The following is a 20,342-nucleotide window of genomic DNA, read 5'->3' on the forward strand; positions in this document are numbered from 1 at the left end:
TCTCCTAAATAAACTACCTGCCCTCACATCCTTATTTCATGCTCTGTTAAAAAAAAAAAAAAAAAAAAGACACATAGGAGGCAGAGGCACCCACTTAATGTCTATTGACAGAAGTAATGAAGGAAGCATGTGTGATAACATATGATCCATTGTAGACTGGCTTTGGTGCCCTGGTCAAAATGAATGCTTACTAGAAGATGATAATTAAGATGAAGCAGCGACTTCAGGACCTGGGCTCATTCTGGCATTAGAATAAATTGCATAACCTTTATATTCTGTATTCTATAATCATTTATTTTAGAAAGGAAGTATTGCAAAGGAACATATCTGGCTCATGAAGGGCTACAGACTAGGGAGGAGAGTGCTGGCTAGCAAATTGGTGTTGATAAAGTAGTCCGGAGCTGACTCCAAGCCATTTTTTTTCAAGTAGTCCCTCTAGAAAACTCTACAAAAAGCCAGTCTACACCCACCCTAAGATTTAGTGAACAGTGACAACGGGGGGCAGCCCTGCTCAAAACAAGGGAACCATGAGATGGCAGTCTCAGAGGAGGCCTCTTAGTGGTTTCTCCAATCTTTTTCCTCAGTTGATTTAATTTGCAGAAAGAATTCCTTTTTGTCTGTTCTTCATAGACGGTGCTTTGGGGTTTGACCCTACCCATCCTCCCTCAGCTTACTACAATAGCAACATGATAGGAAAAATATATACTGCTTTTCCATTGATGATTGTTAGATATGACCTTAACAGCAATTTGATTTTTTAAAACAGGGGCTTCCTGTGTTGCCCAGGCTGGAGTGCAATGGTATGATCATGGCTCACTGCAGCCTCAGCTTCCTGGGCTCAAGCCATCCTCCCAGCTCAGCCTCCAAGTAGTTGGGACTACAGGTGCACACCATCATGCCTGGCTAATTTTTAAAACTTTTTTGTATAGATGGGGTTTCACTATGTTGCCCAGGCTGGTCTCCAATGCCTGGGCTCAAGTGATCCTCCCACCTTAGCCTCCCAAAGTGCTGGGAATACAGGTGTGAACCACCACTCCTGGCCTGCAATTTGATTTTCTAATAGATGTATACTTAAATGTTTCACTTACTGGAACATAGATTTGACAGCGTACTGGGAAAACTCCATTTTAAAATCATACCTTTGTCTAGTTAGGTTTATTGAATGATGGGAATATGGAAAGTGGGCAAATATTTGACCGTTTTCTCTAAGGGCATTAAAGGATCTGTAACTGTATAAAGTTGGTAATGATGAGTTACTAATCCTGTGGTCAAATATAAGGAACAACCAGGGCAGAGTCCATAAATTCCCTAAAGGTTCAATATTTAAGTTTCCATATGAAAAAAATACAAAAAGTTATCCATTCTGTTCTTCCTAGGAAAAATAATGTCCTGGTTCAAATTTGATGGTCAATGGAATTACATTGTTTTGTACTTCCTTCTACTTCATCTTATGCTTATTCCTTGTATTCTATCCATTCTTTCATTTGTAAAATAAATAGAGTATTATCTATAAAACACAGGATGTGGTTTGGAACATTGTATTCATTATCCTTCCCAATGGGCAAATTTAGCTCCTCACTCTATTGGAGTCAGGCTTGGACAAGTGACTTGCATTGGCGAATGCAATATGAGTGCAAGTGACAAAATACTTCCTAGTAAAAATTTTTAAGCAGACTCAGTGTTTCTACTTACCTTTTATTTTATTTTAAGTGATACCTAAAGTGAAGGCAGCAAGGTAGAAAGCCACAGGTAATCCACAATGGCTTTCATGAGAAAGAGAAACAAACCTCTGTTGCTGGAAGTCACTGAGATACTTGGGGTTGTTTATTTACCATGGTATTATTTCACCAAAACTCACAAGGGTTCAAGGATGAAACAGACATGGCTCCTGTGCTAAAAAGGTTTAGTAAAAGTTATACAATAAGAAGACTTCTTGTATATGGTGTGGGCTAGTAGTATGAATAGTGGTTAAGGGCATATATTTTGCAGTCATGAAGCCTGGGTTTGAAACCCCCACTCCCATTTAAGTTTGGCTAATTTGCAAAGGTTATTTATCCTCTCTCAGCCTTACAAATATAGTTCTCAACTTGCTGGGCTGGCAGGAGAAATAGCTGAGATAATATTACCATATGTGCAGCACAGGACAAAGTAATTTGCTCAGAGGAAGTGCTCCATGCAAATTATGAACAATTTAAAGCTATTTAAGGGAATTCACTATGACATTGATGGCATCATGTACTTCCACAAGATAAGTTTTATCTCTTTTATCCTACTACTTGGACCAACAGGTAGCAAAGACTGAGAAACTTTTAGGCAGAAAATCAGTATCTTGAATTGTAACTCCCTAGATTGCCACAAGGAACTTATCTTGTAAACAAATAATCCTAAAGTTCTTTCTCTCCTCTTGAAGTTTTTTACACTTCACAAAACCTCATTTCCTCTACATGCAAAATGAGAACTATTCTAGTTACACACATGTATCACACATCTCATTTTGAGAAAAAAACCTAGTGAGGAACTGAAGGATCTGGGTTTGGAGTCTGCACATCATGGTGACTAGCCATGTGACATTGTACCAGTCACTTAATCCAGTAGATTTCTTGAGTCAGCAAAATTTAAAAAACAAACTATATGGGTCATGCTTTAAGCTTTCACTTTTAACTTTGCTAAAGAAGAATTTTGAAAGTAAAGAACTTGCTATTATTTACTATTATTTTGTATAAAGGAAAGAGTATTTTCATACACAAACAATATGAAGGACCCAATGGAAATAAAGGACAATCTCTTCCAAGAAGGTAAATGACAAACTTATATAAACATATAGCACAAAAGAGGACTTATTTGAAAAAATTGGAATGTAGAAAAATTAGAATATAAAATCTTACTGTATTTCATTTTAGTAATTGTTTTCTAAACACAAATTATTTTGGAAATCCTCATTTTGAGGATCTACATTCAGCAGTAAACACCAGAGAATTATGAGGCCCAATATGCTCCTTTACTTAAAAAAATCCCCAGCATATTATTTGTATACAAAATAAATTTTTACATTTAGATATACTGACAAGAATAACAACAGCTCTTTCAATCAATTTGGGATGTTGAGTAGTTTGGGGGAAACCCAAATACAACAGCAGTTCTTCAGCTGCTTCAAATGCCATTAAAATTACATGGCCAATTGATTTTAAACAAAGGTGTCATGGTAATTCAATGGGTAAAAGACATATGCAACTGGAACAACTACATATCTGCACATGGAAAAAATGAATCTTACCCTTGACTCATTATGGACAAAAATTAACCTAAAATGGATCATATCTCCAAACATAAGAACTAAGAACATTAAACTTCTACAAAAAAGTGTTGGACAAAATCTTTGTGACCCTGAGTTAGGTAAATATTTCTTAAACAGGATGTAGGAAACAGCCATAAAAGAAATATATTGATAAACTGGACCTTATTAAGATTAGAAGCTTTTGGTTTTCAGAAGACACATTTAAGAAAAAAAGGCAAGCCACAGACTGAGAGAAAATGCGTGTGAAGCATATATCCAACAGAGGGCTTATATCCAGAATATGTAAAGATTAGATACAATTCAATATGAAGACAACACAATTTTATTTATTTATTTATTTTGTGCTTTTGTGTTTGTTATTTCTTTTTTTTTTCTTTTTATTATTATTATTATACTTTAAGTTCTAGGGTACATGTGTATAACGTGTAGGTTTGTTACATATGTATACTTTTGCCATGTTGGTGTGCTGCACCCATCAACTTGTCATTTACATCAGGTATAACTCCCAATGCAATCCCTCCTCCCTCCCCCCTCCCCATAATAGGCCCCAGTGTGTGATGTTCCCCTTCCCGAGTCCAAGTGATCTCATTGTTCAGTTCCCACCTATGAGTGAGAACATGCAGTGTTTGGTTTTCTGTTCTGCAGAATCTTCTGGAGAAATCCCTGTACAAACTTCCTATCCTTTCTCTATCTCATGAAAAGTCACACAGTGCATTCTCTTCTTAGCAATAAAAATGAAGGAACATGTGTGTCTGAGGATTTTGGCCAAGGAAACCCATTGAAGACTCAACATCCAAAGTTTTTATTGGGTGCTGATCATGTAGGCACCCTCTGCCTGGCAACTTCTAAAATTCCAGACTCCCAGAGGAAATCAGGTGTTCACCATAAATTACATTGTACAAATTGTCTAGGCACAGGGAATAAACCTTATCATTAAGTGATGGAGGGAACATTTTGACAGTCAAGTGCCTATGTGTTAGCCAAGAGCCAACCTAGATAAGGAGCCCTTCTACAGGTAGCAGTTTCAAGCTTGCTATCTTAACTCCTTGCTAAACATTCAGTTTCTTTGAAGAGCTATCTTCACCGTCTTATAGGTTTGCTCTGAAGATTAAGAGAGATGGTGATGGTAAAGCATTGTGTAGCACTAGCTATAAAATGTATAGAATCACTGTTTTCTGAAATCACTATCATCATTACTGCATTTTGCTGGGTTCTCTAACGTAATAGTTCACAAGAATCAACACTTATGTGATGCCTTATCATTTGCAGGAAGGAAATATAGTGAAGTGGTTTAATATATTCCCCAGGAAGTTGAATCCTGGCTCTACCACTTAACCATCACGTTGTCAAGTTATTTAAGCTCTCTGTGTCTAAATTACTCACCTCTAGTATTGAGATAATAATAGTATCTATACCGTATGCAGTATTCATGAGGATTAAATGAGAGGTGATTCAACAAAGTACTAGCACAGTACCTGGTAGATAATAAATGCAACATACGATTTCTGAACAGAGCATTCTTCTCATCGACAAACATTTCTATTTTGGATATTTTTCTTCATGGCCCAGTGGAGTGAGAAACATGAGGACCACTGCACTGACAATCATTATGAGAGGGTCAGTAGTCTAATGAACTAGATTATTCTTCTCTGTAGTATGTCAACTGCCTACTGTCTCTCCAGTTCCCCTGTAGATTCCCACCAGAAAATGTTCTTCCAGATTGTATTAGCATTTCCTGTTGACGAAGGGAACAAACAGAACACACTTGTTTTGTCCAAAACCAACTGCAAAACCAACTCAGCTGTGATTGCAAAGAGTACGAGAGTTTACTGACTGACAGTCTACAGGATTTAGATAGAGTCCTCTCTCAGAGTGGCTATGAGTTTTATTTCTGAGCCTCTTAAAAATTAAAATCATTCAGTTATTCCTTAAGAGAAGCCGAACATGTGGAAAATCACAAATGGGGTCAAAATCAGCATCAGCAAAACTGACCTGAAGGGAATCTGTTGAATGACAACTTCTCATCCTCACATATGAGGTAGAGATGGAACTGTGGAACTGACCAAATCCATTTCGTTTTAAGCACAATCTAAATAGTAGGAAGCTTTTGTTCAAACTCTGAAGCATAAATTAAACATACTGTGGAGGAAGATACTATCTATTTTTTTATTATCTATTGCAGTTTAAACCTGTTTGCAGAATGCAAATATTACAGCAGCAAATGTCCAAAGTTAAGAATCTTACAATAAGTTATTTTCATCTGTCATTTATCCTCTGGTCATTTTATACATAAAGAATAATTCTTATTTAAGACAAATCCCCTCTTTGAATTCAAGATCAAGAAGGAATCTGTGGTGATTTCTTTTTTTCTTTTTTTTTTTTTTTTTGGTGATTTCTTTCTGTGTTTATTTCCCTTTGAGAGAGAGGGAGGAAGAAGGAAGATTGGAGGAGGGAGTAGAGGTGGGGCAACCAGTGATATGCTGATAAACTGGCTAAAATAAAAGCAATCTAATTTGTAGTTTTTGTTGTTTTTTGTAATGTAAATATTCCCAGCATGGCCGATTTCATGCTATTAATAATTTATTGACTCCCCCAAGCTGGTAGGAGCTGGTTCTAGTACCACTAAATGAAGGTATAAAGAGAAAGGAAGAAAGGGAGACAGAAAGGGAGAGAAAATGAAAAGGAAAGGAAGAAAGAAGAGAGAAAGAGATGGAGAAAGAAGACTCGAGTAGTCACATCAGCCAGTAATTTTTGAGTTCATATTATGTAGTTGGCATTTACATAGATTATTTTAATTTATTCTCCCTATAGCTCTATAATGTAGGTCTATTATCTTTATGTCCATTGGAAATTGAGGAAACCAGCTGGGCACGGTGGCTCATGCCTGTAATCCCAGCACTTTGGGAGGCCTAGGCGGGTTGGATTGCCTGAGGTTAGGAGTTCGAGACCAGCTTGACCAACATGGAGAAACGCCGTCACTACTAAAAATACAAAATCAGCCAGGCGTGGTAGTGCATGCCTGTAATCCCAGCTACTCGGGAGGCTGAGGCAGGAGAATCGCTTGAACCTGGCGGAACTCACTTGTAAAAAAAAAAAAAAAAAAGAAAAGAAAAAGAAAAAGAGAAAAGAAAAGGAGGAAACCTAGGCATGTGTAAGTTCACCAAAAATGCTCGAAAGCTACATGACCAGTTTGTGGTAGAATAAAAATGAGGCAGCACTCCAGTCCTTTCCTCCCAAATGAGACATTTACCCTCAGTGCATTAAGATTGAATCCAGACACTTTGATGGAAGCTCTCATCCCTCACCTACCTAACTTGACTTGGTCCAATGATGTCCTAGGCCACTGGTCATTTTTCTTGAATCTCTGTAACTGCAATTACTATATACCTGGACTCTCAACAATTGCTCCTATATTCCAAGAAGAAGCTATTCACAAATCTTATGTAAGAACCCTAGGGTCTTTCATGAAACGTAGGAGATGTTTTATCCTAGACAGGCAACACAGATGCAATGAAATGAATGATCAGGACTTAACATGCTGGACAATAGCATTCTATCACCAGAGTCTCCCATTTTATACTCTACACAAGAGTACCATTATTTTAACTAAACAATAACTAATTGGTTCTGCAAAACCTTGTATTTCCAGTCCTAACCTTTTGTCAGAACTGTAGGATAAAGTTACTTTGAACATATATGGTGGTGATGGAAGGATCCTGAAAATGTGTCTAAGCCTATCAGGTGACATTCTGTTAGTGGAAGAAGTGCTGGGTGCTTTTATTTTTGTTTTAAATAAACTTTTTATTTTGGTATAATTTTAGGTTGCAGAGAAGTTGCAAGGATAATATAAATAGTTCCTGCATGCCCTTCACCCAGCATCACATATATTTGTCAAAACTGAGCAATTATTTTTGGTATATTACTGTTAACTCCAGATTTTAATTTTATAATGACTTTATGGTAATTGTTAATCAAATAATAGGATAATGTGTGTAATGTTACAGATTTATAAGTTGTTTTCACTTAATAAACTTCCATTTATGGCCCTGTATCAACCCTAGAGAGATAGGTAGGCTTAGTGATACCTCACTGAAAAGATGATGAGATTATAGTTTCTCGAAGTTTAGTCTAATAGGTAGAACTAAAAAAAAAAAGTGCTGTGGCTTTCTAACTCCAAACCTCATGCTTTCCTGTATCCCACTGAATTCATTGTATCTGAAAAAATGAGGTATCCGACTGTGCTGGAGGGATCAACTCACAGTGATGGATAAGAATCTTCAGCAAAGTTTAACGTCTGAGTTCTTCTTTTAGAATGCATCACCAATATCTCTAAAAATTAACTCCTCACGTGGGCTTGCTTCTCTCTTTTTGTTGTAAACCTACATTGGGAAATCTGGTCTTGATCATCAAAACGTCATTTTCCTTTGCAAAAAAAAAAAAACAAAAAACCCTACAGCAATTCTTTGGCATTCAATATTCTCAGCAGTCCATGATCACGTGGTTATTCTTAATTGCATTGTGGAATCTTGCAGTTTTGTAGTTCTTCCAGAAATTTCATTGTTTCAACACTCACATGACTTTTAGAAGAGATTATAGAGCAAAGAATGTCTTGTTAGCTTAAAAATATTTTGTATTCTAAGATATCACTGGTTTCTGAAAAATCAAAGCTTACAGATCCATCATTGAAATTTTAGGAAAAAGCTGGGCGCGGTCGCTCAAGCCTGTAATCCCAGCACTTTGGGAGGCCGAGACGGGCGGATCACGAGGTCAGGAGATCGAGACCATCCTGGCTAACCCAGTGAAACCCCGTCTCTACTAAAAAAAATACAAAAAACTAGCCGGGTGAGGTGGCGGGCGCCTGTAGTCCCAGCTACTTGGGAGGCTGAGGCAGGAGAATGGCGTAAACCTGGGAGGCAGAGCTTGCAGTGAGCTGAGATCTGGCTACTGCACTCCAGCCTGGGCGACAGAGCAAGACTCTGTCTCAAAAAAAAAAAAAAAGAAATTTTAGGAAAAAGATAAGCTCATTGATTGATTTATGTCTGGAAGCACAACTCATTTAAAATGTTAATATTCGCATAGAAACTTATGAATCTAAAGACCAACTTTTAGCTAAGACAATGTTATTTTTGAATATTCTAAGAAGGCATGATAAAGATTAGTTTTCTTCTGCCTTTTTAAAAAAACTTCCCTGGACAAGTAGCAAATCTGCTTACAAAAAAAAACCTTTCCTGCACCATATTTATTTCATCTGCATTTACAAAATAGAACGTGGGAATAACAACTAAGCCTTCATGATAAAACAGAAGAATAAAATTTGAATATCAACCTTTTGGTTTAGTATGTTAATATGTTAGCTTGAGGAGCCGTAGAACATTGAAATAAAAGTCAGAGGTTCACTGTTGTATAAACTCATAATCCATGCAAATCATCAAAGTGCTCATTCTATATCAGAAATCAAAACTTGGCTGACTTTTTCAGATGCTGTTATCCCTAACTCAAAGTCATGTTCTGTTTTTACTTTATTCTGTCACATAAAAGTGCTTAATACGCGATGGTTATAAATGATAGAATATAGTGTGCAATGTTGCCTACTGGGAAACCTAAACTTCCTGTAACTGGCTTTATGGTCCTTGATATCAAAATAACTCAGAATTGATACGGAGGGATGATACTCTAATGAAAAAATGACCACCTTATTGCCACCATTTTACTCCCACCAATGAAATCCAGAAATACTTCCTCATAATTACCAGGAAAGATTGTGCTGGTTTTGAGAAGACATACTTTTTTTCCCATTAAATACCTTGTATAAATTATTCACTTCAAAAGTAAACAAATATAAACAACAAAAAATCTAAAACTGAAGGAGCAACCTCGCCATTCCCTCATTTTTTTCTCTAACCATTCCAGTATTAAGACTGACGTCCTGTAGCTACTTTGCTTTAAAAATATATCTACTTTTCAAGAATCAGAACATCTTATATCTTACTCTTTGGACAGTTGCTGAGGCATAATTCTCTCTTTATTTGCTTAATTTGCTCTGCCTACTGTAGGAAATTTTGAAAAATCACATGAGATAAACACAAGACCTTAAAATGGGCAACAAAACTTAACATAACCACTGACCAACAGTGCTTCTATACTACTTGCCTCTAAGTAACAATGCCAAATAGATGGTTTTTAATTTTATTTTTGAGTAATGAGAGTCACCTTATATAATTACACTTTTTGGACATTCTACTCTACCTTCTATAGTCAAAATCAAAAGCAGAGATAATTACATCCATGCCAGGCTGGAATCCTGGGCTTGCCATTCGGAGCTCCAGGACAGCGGCCATCAAGCATTCATCATGTCTGACCAGACAGGAAAATGTGTAAGGCAGTTTTGAGGTGGTAATTCAAGCTACAGGAAGCCCTCACAGCAGTGCGTTTTTAGAAGTAGCAATTTTAGTCTCATCAGTGGTAATTTACAAGTGATTTAATGGTACTGAATCATGGACCTGTTTCAACATTTATGAGAGGACATAAAAAGTTATGACAATTTCACAGTACAAAATGAATATTAATATTAAAAATAGGCTTGCTTTTAACTGATACTCATTTTGGGAGATGTGCAATCTTTTTTGAGGGGGCATACTTTTCCTTAAAACATAGGCCCTGCAGGAGAGAGATGATAATGCTGACAGAGAACAGAGGCACTGACAATGCAGATTACTGCCACGTTGGGAAATTGGCATTGGCCAGTTATACCAGCTGTTTTCTGCTGATTATGGCAAACTCTTAATCACTTTTCCTTGCTCTCCTCATCTAGTTGTTGGGAAAAAAAGATGTCAAGATAATACTCATGGCAGTGAACATGATGCAGATATTAAAAGTTATTCCATGATGTAATGTATGACAAAGTAGATGGATATCCATCTGTAAATCCCATTTTAATTATGAGTGATCTAAAATTACTTTTCAAAAATTTAAAATCATTACTATTTGAGAATGACAATTTAAATGGGAGACTTAAAGTAAAAAATAAGCAATTTGTATTTATCCTGAAAAGATAAAGCTTTTTTAGTCAGAGTCATCCTTTCAGATACAGCAGCCCTTGTTGGTCTCAGTTTTGCAATTTGGGTGCTGGTTGTGGTTGACATTATTATCCCTGTAAACAGAGGAGAAATGAGTCAGCAAGGGAGATAATATTCTGAGATAATTATACAGTATCTCTTCTGATACAGTCCATATAATGGCTCATGGTGTAAGTATTAGAGAATAGTAGAAGGGTAGTGGAAAAAGATTAGACAAGTGAAAGAACAGAGCTGCTAGAGATAAAAGTTCAAGGAGAAGATGAGAAGTGAACTCACAAAAAATAAGAAAGTAGCTATTGAGGCTGGAATAAAAAGGAAAATGTATTCAATATGTAAACACTTGGGACCCAGATAGGAATGGAAAAGAGGAAAGTAAGAATTCTCACACACACACAGGCATACACACATATCACTGAGGGTATCAATAGTGGGAAGCTACAAGCAATATAAAATTTGAAAACAAGGTTTTACAATGTAAACTAAGAACTGACTGTGCTAACAGCCTGAAAACTTTAGAGACAAACACAAGCAAAGATATTACATATTTAAAGACCTTTTCCTGGTTCTTGACCTGTGAGCATATTTTTATACACACAGAAATAGATATCAGTGAAAATATGATATGTGTGCCATCTTTGTCCCTTTCCTTCAAGACCACACCTTCTGAAAATGTCCCTCCACTCTCTTCCCAATTAGACAGATGGAAAATGTAGCTCATGGAAGGAGAAAATTAGAAAACCCATGAAAGACCAAAAGAGATTCTTCAAAACCATTTTCCAAACACAATTGGGTGTTGTCTGTCATTATTTATCTGTTTGTTCATTGGAGGGGGTCAAGGGGAAGCTGAGGGTTCTATAGTTCTAAACACTATGAATAAAAGAAGGCAAAACATCTGGTCTCTCTGAATCAGGCAGGTTTCAATGAGAAGAGGGAATTTGAGCAAAGACTTGAAGGAGGAGAAGAAATGAACCATGCAAATACCAGGGGAAGTGATTCAGATCTAGTGGAAGAGCCAGTGTGCAGATCCTAAGGCAGATATCTGCTTGCCACGTTTAAGGCTGGTGGGTCTGAAGTGGAATGAGCAGTAGGAAATGTCATGGAGGTAACAGGCCAAGTCCTAAAGGGCCTTGTCGACCATTCACTATAATGACTTTGCTTTTTTTTTTTCCTGAATAAGATGGGGAGTCACTGGCTTAATGTACTCTAGTTTGTGCCTCTCTCTCTCTCTCTCTCTTTGGATAAATAGAACAACATTGGGTCCGAACCAAAGAGATACTTCCATCAATTTAGTGGCAATTATTCTGGGCATAGAAGGCCCCCATCAAACATTCTATCTTAATTTAGTAGATTGTTACATGTTTGTTTGAGGAAAAGTATGGCAGTTTTTGCTGGCTGCTATCCAATAGTCAGCTTCCCTTCTTCCTTGGAAAAATAATCTCTCTTTTAAAGTATGAGTATGAGCAGTTAAAAGGCTACGTTTCCAGCCTTGGAGCTCATTGAAGCCATGTGATTAAGCTGTGGGCAATGATATTGCAGTGAAAATATTGAATGGGACTTCTATGAAATTTGCTTTATGCTGAGAAATCATATGTCTTTCCTTATTTCTCTCTCAATCCTTTGCGATTCTCTGGAATGTAGAGGTCAATGTCATGGATTCATAGGCTACCTTACAACATGAGATGAACTTGAAATTAAAAGCAATTCACTACAATGGTAGAACAGAAAGGTCCCTTGGTGACTGTGCAGTGTCCATCCAAGTCTTGTCCTACCCAACTTCACATTTTTTTTTATAGGACAGATAAACTTTTAACACCACTGTTTATTATCATTATTATATACAACTATTACTATTAATTTTCTATTACAGGTCATAGAACCTAACCCAAACAGAGAGAGTTAGGATGTTTTATCCCTATGACTATTTTTTTAATTTTGTAGCTTTTGTTTCTATTTTTAAAAATCATTCCTTTGGCTTTTAAATAATACATCCCTCTTCCCAAATATTAGCACCATGGATTTAGAAAATCTCTTCACAGGAATAAAAGGAGAGCCAGTTCAAAGAATTTCTGCCCATAATTTCTTTTTTTTTCTTTTCTTTTGAGACAAGGTCTCATTCTCCCAGACTGGAATGCAGTGGCACAAACATGGCTCACTGCAGCCTCTACCTCCCAGGCTCAAGCAATCCTCCCATCTCAGCCTCCTGAGTAGCTGGGACTATGGGAATGTACCATGTGTCCAGCTAATTTTAAAATTTTTAATAGAGATGGGGGTCTCCCTATGTTGCCAAAGCTGATCTTGAACTCCTGGGCTCAAGTTATCCTCCCTCCTTGGTCTCCCAAAGTGCTGGAATTAGAGGTGTGAGCCACCGTGCCTGGCCTGAACTGCCTATAAATAATGATATCATGAGTAGTGAAACATAAAATCAGAATCCAAGATGAAGGCAAGAGACAAACTGGCTAAAGTGATCATAAATAGAATGACAATCTTTATCCTGTACTAAATAAGTGAAAAGCATCATTAGTAGTAGTGGCATGATTTGTGTCAGTATTATATTTTGTTGCATTATTCCATTATTTTAAGAAAAATATTTCTGGCTAATTCTCCAAGTCCAGTCATTCTGATAATCCAATTTCAATTACTGAAAAAACGACAACAGTATCTTACATTTTGAGTGTACTCAGCTTCCAAAGCAATTTGAGATATATTACTGTCACAACAATATTGAGATATAGGGTAGTTAAAATGGTAACTCTTACTTAACACTCAAGGACAGTGAGGATCAAAAAGTTTGAGCAACTTGTCCACAGTTGCCCAGTTGGGAAGTTAGAAAAAAAGTTTCAGGAATAATTTTTCTGATTGCTAAATCCAGTATTTGTTTATCCTATCGTTTTTCTCTCTAAAGAGTTTCTCAGAGAGCAGATGGTTGACCACAATCAGTTTGGCCTAAATAAGTATTGTGAAAATTCCTTCATTTAGAATTTCAAATAGCGTGGGCCACTCGTGGATTTCTGCATATATGAAGAGATCAACCAGGTATGAAATAGAGAATTAATTCCTTTAAGTCTTGTATCCAGGGTGCTTGGCTATCAGATAGCTAGTTTTCTGAGCAGAGGTGGACTGTTCAAGCAGGATCTTAAGCACCCTTAAGCATCAACCAGAGGGAACATTAAGTCCATGCCTGCTCAACATGGAGAGTGTGGTTGTGTGTATATTGGGTTGGTAGCACTACTCAGTAGGAAAAGACTGACATGAGATCAGATGTGTCTTTCCACACTCATTTTATCCAAAGATGTTTAATCTTCAACATATCACTTAACTTGAAATCAAATATATAAATGTTAAGAACATGAAACAGAAGCACCTTCATTTCAGTACAAGCGACCTATGATCCCTGTATTTCCATGAAGATGGCAATAATTCCTATTAGTCTTCCTTGCACAAAAAACAAACAAACCCATTTGCCTGGATAATTTAATATTTCCTAGGCATATGCCAGGAATGTTATTTTCTTTCCAGCCAAAGATTGCTTAACTCAATCAATGGCAGAAATAATAAAATTCACAAGGACCAAAACTGTACTTATTGGTCTTGAATTTGCCTAGTCTACATTGCACATTTTAGCAATTTTTATTTACAGGAAAGGAGCTCATTTTATTTATTAAAGTGTTTCAGGGCCAAGAATTAGGTAGTTGTTTTTTGTTTGTTTTTGGTTTTTGTTTATTACTCAAATCCTGTGATCCTCTTATTGTCCAATAACACGAATTTTAAAGAATAAATTTTTATTCTTTTCAGCGCTAAATGTAGTTAATGTTAAAAGGACAAAATTCTAACAAATGCATAGATCATTTCATTTATCAGAAACTGTAATTCAATAAATTTTAAGAGAGGCTTGTTTTGTCTGGAAACAACAAAATGTTTTCACTTTGACTGAGTACACAAACACTCCATCATTCCCTGAACATGCACAGTCAGAGGATTCTAAAAAGATTCAAGCAATACCTGCTGCATGTGATTAATTACCATTCTACAAATATCACCTTTGTTTACCACGACAGTCCTCTATAAGGACAGTTACCACCCGTGACACCTAAATCCAAAGCATGTTTCCTAAGGAAGTTGAAAGTAAGATTTATGTTGAAAAGACAGCTTTATATTGTGAAAGCAAATGTTTGAAGGCAACACTACCTTTACCTTGATGTGATAAAATAGAAAGGAAACACAGTGAAAATTAAGGAACCTTAACAGAGGGGTGATGCTTATTTTTGTACGTTGTTTTGATAATAACTGCAGTGGCCCCATGTGTCATACATTGTCTTAACCGGATTTTACCAGGAATCTGTGCAGACTTCAATTTATATATTTCACATGTAAACAAACAGAACAAGGCCCTGGATCCATGATGTAGGTAGGCTATAAAATGATTATCTAACCACTTGCAACCTAGGGAAATATAAAAGACCATAAACCACTGATGTGTTGCATTGATTCCATCTGACTCAGAAAAGTTGCAGGAGGCGGCAGGCTTGTTCCAGGTATGCTGCTTGTGAAGCGCCTGTTCTTACATGAAATTCATTTAAAAAGTTGTTTGGGTTTCTCTTCATTACTTTAGACTGGTGATTCTTAATGAGGGGGACTTGCCCTTTTGGGACACTTGGAAATATCTGGAAATACTTTTGGTTGTCACAACTGGGGGGTGAAAAGCAGTGCTTATGATATCTAGCATTAAGGCCAGGGGTGCTGCTAAATATATTTCAAAGTACAAGGTAGCTCCCAAGGACAAAAAATGATCTGGCCCCAAATATCAACAGTGCTGAGGTTGAGAAATTCTGCCTTGGTCATTCATGCTGCTTCCCTGATAGCTTTCTTTCCATCACTGATTTAGGACTGGGGTATTAATTTAGTCATTTGGAACCACAGGATCCTAGCCTAAAGAGTCCCTGGGATCTAGCCTTTGGCTGCTAGGGATCCAAGGGACCAGATTGGCTTGGTGGCAAAAAGGTCCACATTGCATTCTTCCATTGGAGAGCTACGGGCATGCTGGGCAGGACAAACTTCGCTGTGCAAGATTGCCCACGCTCCTCACCACAGGCAGCATTCCATCCTCCAGTCACCAAATGCCAGTAGTGTTCACTCTCATTGTGACAGCTACATCATGCTCACAGCCATTTCCAAATGCCCCAAAAGGGGTGGAGCCACCCCTGGTGTATTAGTCAGTCTTCATGCTCCCAATAAAGACATACCCGAGACTGGGTAATTTGTAGACAAAAAGAGGTTTAATGGACTCAGTTCCACATGGCTGGGGAGGCCTCACAATCATGGTGGAAGGAAAAAGCCACATCTTACATGGTGGCAGACAAGAGAGAAAATGAGAGCCTAGCAAAAGGGGTTCCCCTTATAAAACCATCACATCTCATGAGACTTATTCACTATCATAAGAACAGTGTAGGAGAACCACCCCCATGATTCCATTATCTCCCACCAGGTCCCACCCACAACACGTGGGAATAATGGGTGCTACAATTCAAGATGAGAGCCTCTTTGATTATCTTCTTCCCATTAGAAGAATACTAATTCCTTATTCCAGGCCCTAAAAGCACCTCAATTGCCCCAAAATGTGTGCTGTATATAATGTTTTTCAATATTCTAATATTTTCAGTATTGCAAGTTGCTACTTAGTGGAATGCAAAATCTCTACAGTGGGTGGTGGTTAGTATGAAAAGTTAAATAGACTAAAATAGCAAGTATCAGTGTTTGTCATGCATACTAACTACAAATATTCTGTTCATTATTGATTGTTTTATAAATATGTACATATGTATGTCCTGAAATGTATTATAAAATGTATTTCTAACTGTGGGTTTTGATCAAACAAGATTAAAAGTCAGTGGTCTAGATAGTCTTTCCCTTTTCTACCCAGTCCCTGAGAATAACAGAATTTACAGTTTCTGTCTCTCTTGCTCTCACTCTCATCCTTGAGTTCACAGTCCCAAGTCATATTAGCAGTAAGAAGCCCAATCCATTGAACAATCCTTGTGATAAAACATCTCTCATTTTCATTTTGTAAACAATAGATGTTATCAAACATAAGAACATGTGAGATCTGCACAGGCTTGGTCTTTGTGCTACCGTTTGAAAATCCTTTAAACAAATCTGACATATATTGTTGAACTGGCTCATGGCTGTTGCCAAAATATGTTTTAAAACAGAGTAGAAATGCCATGCCAGCCATGAAACATTTTTCATAATAAAAAAGTGGATAATAACACTACCCCACTTACCAACAGCTCAAAATTCATACATTTATTCCTGTCTAGTTTCTGTAAGTGAACAGACTTTGCTTCAACTTCCATTTCACTGTTGCCTCTTATCAGCTGTTGACCCTGAATGCATTACTTAACCTCTTTTGAATAAGTTTCATCTGCTATAAAATAGGGATATAAATGGATATATAACTACTGACCTTTTACATTTGTTGTCAGGAATAGAGAGAATGTAAGCAAAAGGTGCTAGAAGAGTGTCTTACACATGACAGGCATTCAACAAATGATCTGATTATTATTCCCAAATCTGTTTTTGCACATCTTTTCTCTAATTCTACTATTTGAACTTTTGTCAGATGGAGTTCTTCCACAATTTCCATTTTTATGTATTTGTAAAGCCCCTCAAGTGAAACAGGAGACACTATCAATGTAGTACAGAATGCTCTATATCAGCATTCTCAAACATTAGCACACATTACAATCACCTGGAGGGCTTGTTAAAACATATTTTCTGATTCAGTAAATCTGTAGAGGGATCTACAGTTTTTCATTTCTATCAAATTCCCAGGTGATGCTGTTGATGCCCAACCAGGGACATCAACAGTGATTTCTCAATCACTCTTTGAGAAACACTGCTCTACATGAAATTTTATGATAACTAACGCAGTGGCCATTGCAAGAGGAACTAACCAATCTACACCCTCATCCATCATGAAAGCCCTGGAGCCAGCTAAACCAAGTTCTAAGACACAGATAATGAGAGAGCTCCCAAAGGATCAAGAACAGGAACTTTGTTGTAATAACTTTCCCAAGTCAAACTCAGGTCAGGATGGTTGCTTGTAGAATGAGTGAAATATGTACTGTAGTGCTAAGGTTTAAATGTGTTCCCCAAAGTTCATGTGTTGGAAACTTAATCCCCAGTGCAACAGTGTTGGAAGGTGGTGCCTAATAAGAGGTGATTTGGTCATGAATAGATTAATGTCCTTATCACGGGAGTGGGTTAGTTATCTTGAGAGTAGGATTGTTAGAAAAGCAAGTTTGGCCCCTTCTTGCTCTCTCGCACTCTATTACTCTTCTGTCTCCCATAATGCAATGATACAGCAAGAGGACCCTCACCAGATGCCAGTGTCATGCTCTTGGACTCCCCACCTCCAGAACTGTGAACCAATATATTTCTCTTGTTTATAAATTACCCAGTATTCTAGGCAATTCTGGTATTTTGTTATAGCAACACAAAATGGACTAAGATGTGGAGAAAGAGAGGAACAAGATAAAACCCTGCTCTCGGGTCCCAAGAACTTCACTGTCTAGTAGAAAAACAAAAAGTACAAATACCATGTCTCCATTTTTGAAGTTGCAAAGGTAGTTCTCTTCTCATTCTCATAAGAAAATGTCTTTACAGCTGTTCTTTACAGCCCTCTTTGCATAGAGCTTACCACCCTCTTTATTCTCTGTTGTCAACATAAACACACATCCACCTAAATTAATGAGAGAAATAATTATGCTTTTGGTCAGGCAAGAAATTTCCTTTAGGAACCTCTTATTTTCCATATTCCTTAGAAAACCTCGGCTTTAGGAAAGAGATCTGCTTATTTCCCCACATTCTATTTTTTTTTTCCTGTCTCTGCTTCATGAATAACCCCTACATCTCCCCACAGGAGAATGAAAACCCTACATCTCTTTGAAATCAGGGGATGGGCAGAACAACATAGAGTCAGTTAGGATGTATTCTATACTATGCTGTCAAGACCTGAAGGAACTGAAACCATCAGGTGGACAGAAAATTAGAACATGAAAAAACAGGGATTTTCAAGATAAGTTAGAAGTGTCAAAATGAGTATAAGGCTGATTTTCAGAAAGTAGAGAAATGATGCAAATGATATGCAAGTTGAAGTTTTTCAAAGAAGGCTAACTCACCATGTGGCTGGGACACACTTATCCGGGAGGTCAAAATATGAATGGTAAATGGGTTCAATTAGTATCTTTGTGTTTTTTTCCACAAAAAGCAAAAACATCTGCGTCCCACATTTACTTTGGCAGCATAACCAATAACGCTAGAAGGTACAAACAAGCTGGCCCTAAGAATAATCACAACCTAATGAAACATGTTTTCATTTGTTTCCACTTCTACTAAACTCACTCAAGAGCTTAGGCTATTTTAGTCTTCAGATGTAGCCTTATCACACACACAAAACCCATAAGCTAGCAGCTATTAATAACCATTAGTTAGACCCACGTTCTCTACTATGGTGGCTACCAGTACCATGTGATATTTGAGTTTTAAAAATGTGGCTAGTCTCAATTGAGATGTACTGTGAGTGTAAAACTGAATTTTTAACACTGAGTACAATAAAAAGAATGTACAGTATTTTACCAATTTAAAAAATTGCTTATATGTTAAAATGATACTTTGAATATATTAGGTTAAAAATAAAGGGCATGATTAAAATCATATGCACGTTTTCACCTATCTTAATGTGCCTAATAGGAAATTTATAATTATACATGTGGCTTGCATTTTATATACTTATTAAGCTATGGATTTATTGAGATATGATTTACATATCATATAATTCACTCTCTTGAAGTGTACAACTCGGTGATTTTTAGTATATTCACAGTGTTTGCAACCATCACCACTTTCTATTTTTAGAAAACTTTCATGTAACCCAAAAATAAACCTTTGCCTGTTAGCAGTCACTCCCTATTCTCCCCTCCCTGAAGCCCATTGGAAACTATTAATCTAATCCTTGTCTCTGTGGATTTGCCTATTCTGGATATTTCAAACAAATAAAATCATACAATATGTGGTCTTTTGCAATGGGCTTATTTTGCTTCTCATAATGCTTTTTAGGTCCATCTAAGTTGCATCATGTACCAATACTTCACTCTTTTTATGGTTGAATAATATTCCATTGTATGGGTACATCAAATTTTATCATTCATCACTTTATGAATACCTGTGTTGTTTTCACATTTTGTCTATTAGGAATAATGTTGCTATAAACATTCATGTACCAGGTTTTGTGTGGACATTGTTTACATCTCACTTGGGTATAAACCTAGGAGTAGAACTACCAGGTTATATAATAACTCTGTGTAACATTTTGAGGAACAACCAGTCAGACTGTTCTCCAAGATGGTTGCACCATTATTTATTCCCACCAGAAGTGTACAAAGTTTCTAATTTCTCCATGCCCTCATCAACATTTGTTATTTTCTGACTTTTTAACGTTAGGAATCCTAAAGAATGTGAAGTGGTATATTACGGTTTTGATTGCATTTTGTTTTTATTGGACAATTTTGAATTAAATGGTCTTTACAGGAGAACTACAAGTACTTCTATTTGTCAAATTCACAAGGAAAGTTTGGCTGCATTACTTGCATCCTAGATGTTAATTTTCTCTGTACTTATTTCTTCTTTCACCTAAGACCCCCTTGTCTCCATGGCAGTGTTCATAGTTATCCTGTGCCCACTGTTAATATTTATATAGAAGATTGGAACAAAGTAGACAAGATTGCTTACAGCCTGAGGCAAACAGCCCTGTGACTCTAGCCACCCTGAAGACTAACGAGATAAAAATCTTGGCACACATATAACCATACATTTTATCATTCATATTTGTCATCCAAACTAGGACAATGGTTCTAGTGATAGGAGACACTATTAATAATTTTGCTGGGACTACAGATATAAACCAAGACTGCCTC

At 37.0% G+C, this 20,342-nt stretch overlaps 1 protein-coding gene across 2 annotated transcripts in view; it reads right to left on the minus strand.

Moving 5' to 3' along the window:
* Positions 1 to 20,342, minus strand: part of LOC116271976 (FERM and PDZ domain-containing protein 4-like) — a 488,004-nt gene that overhangs the window by 143,452 nt on the left and 324,210 nt on the right. The gene's annotated exons all lie outside the window — the stretch shown is intronic.

The sequence above is a fragment of the Papio anubis genome, chromosome X, assembly GCF_008728515.1.
Source record: "Papio anubis isolate 15944 chromosome X, Panubis1.0, whole genome shotgun sequence".
NCBI classification, from domain to species: Eukaryota; Metazoa; Chordata; class Mammalia; order Primates; family Cercopithecidae; genus Papio; species Papio anubis.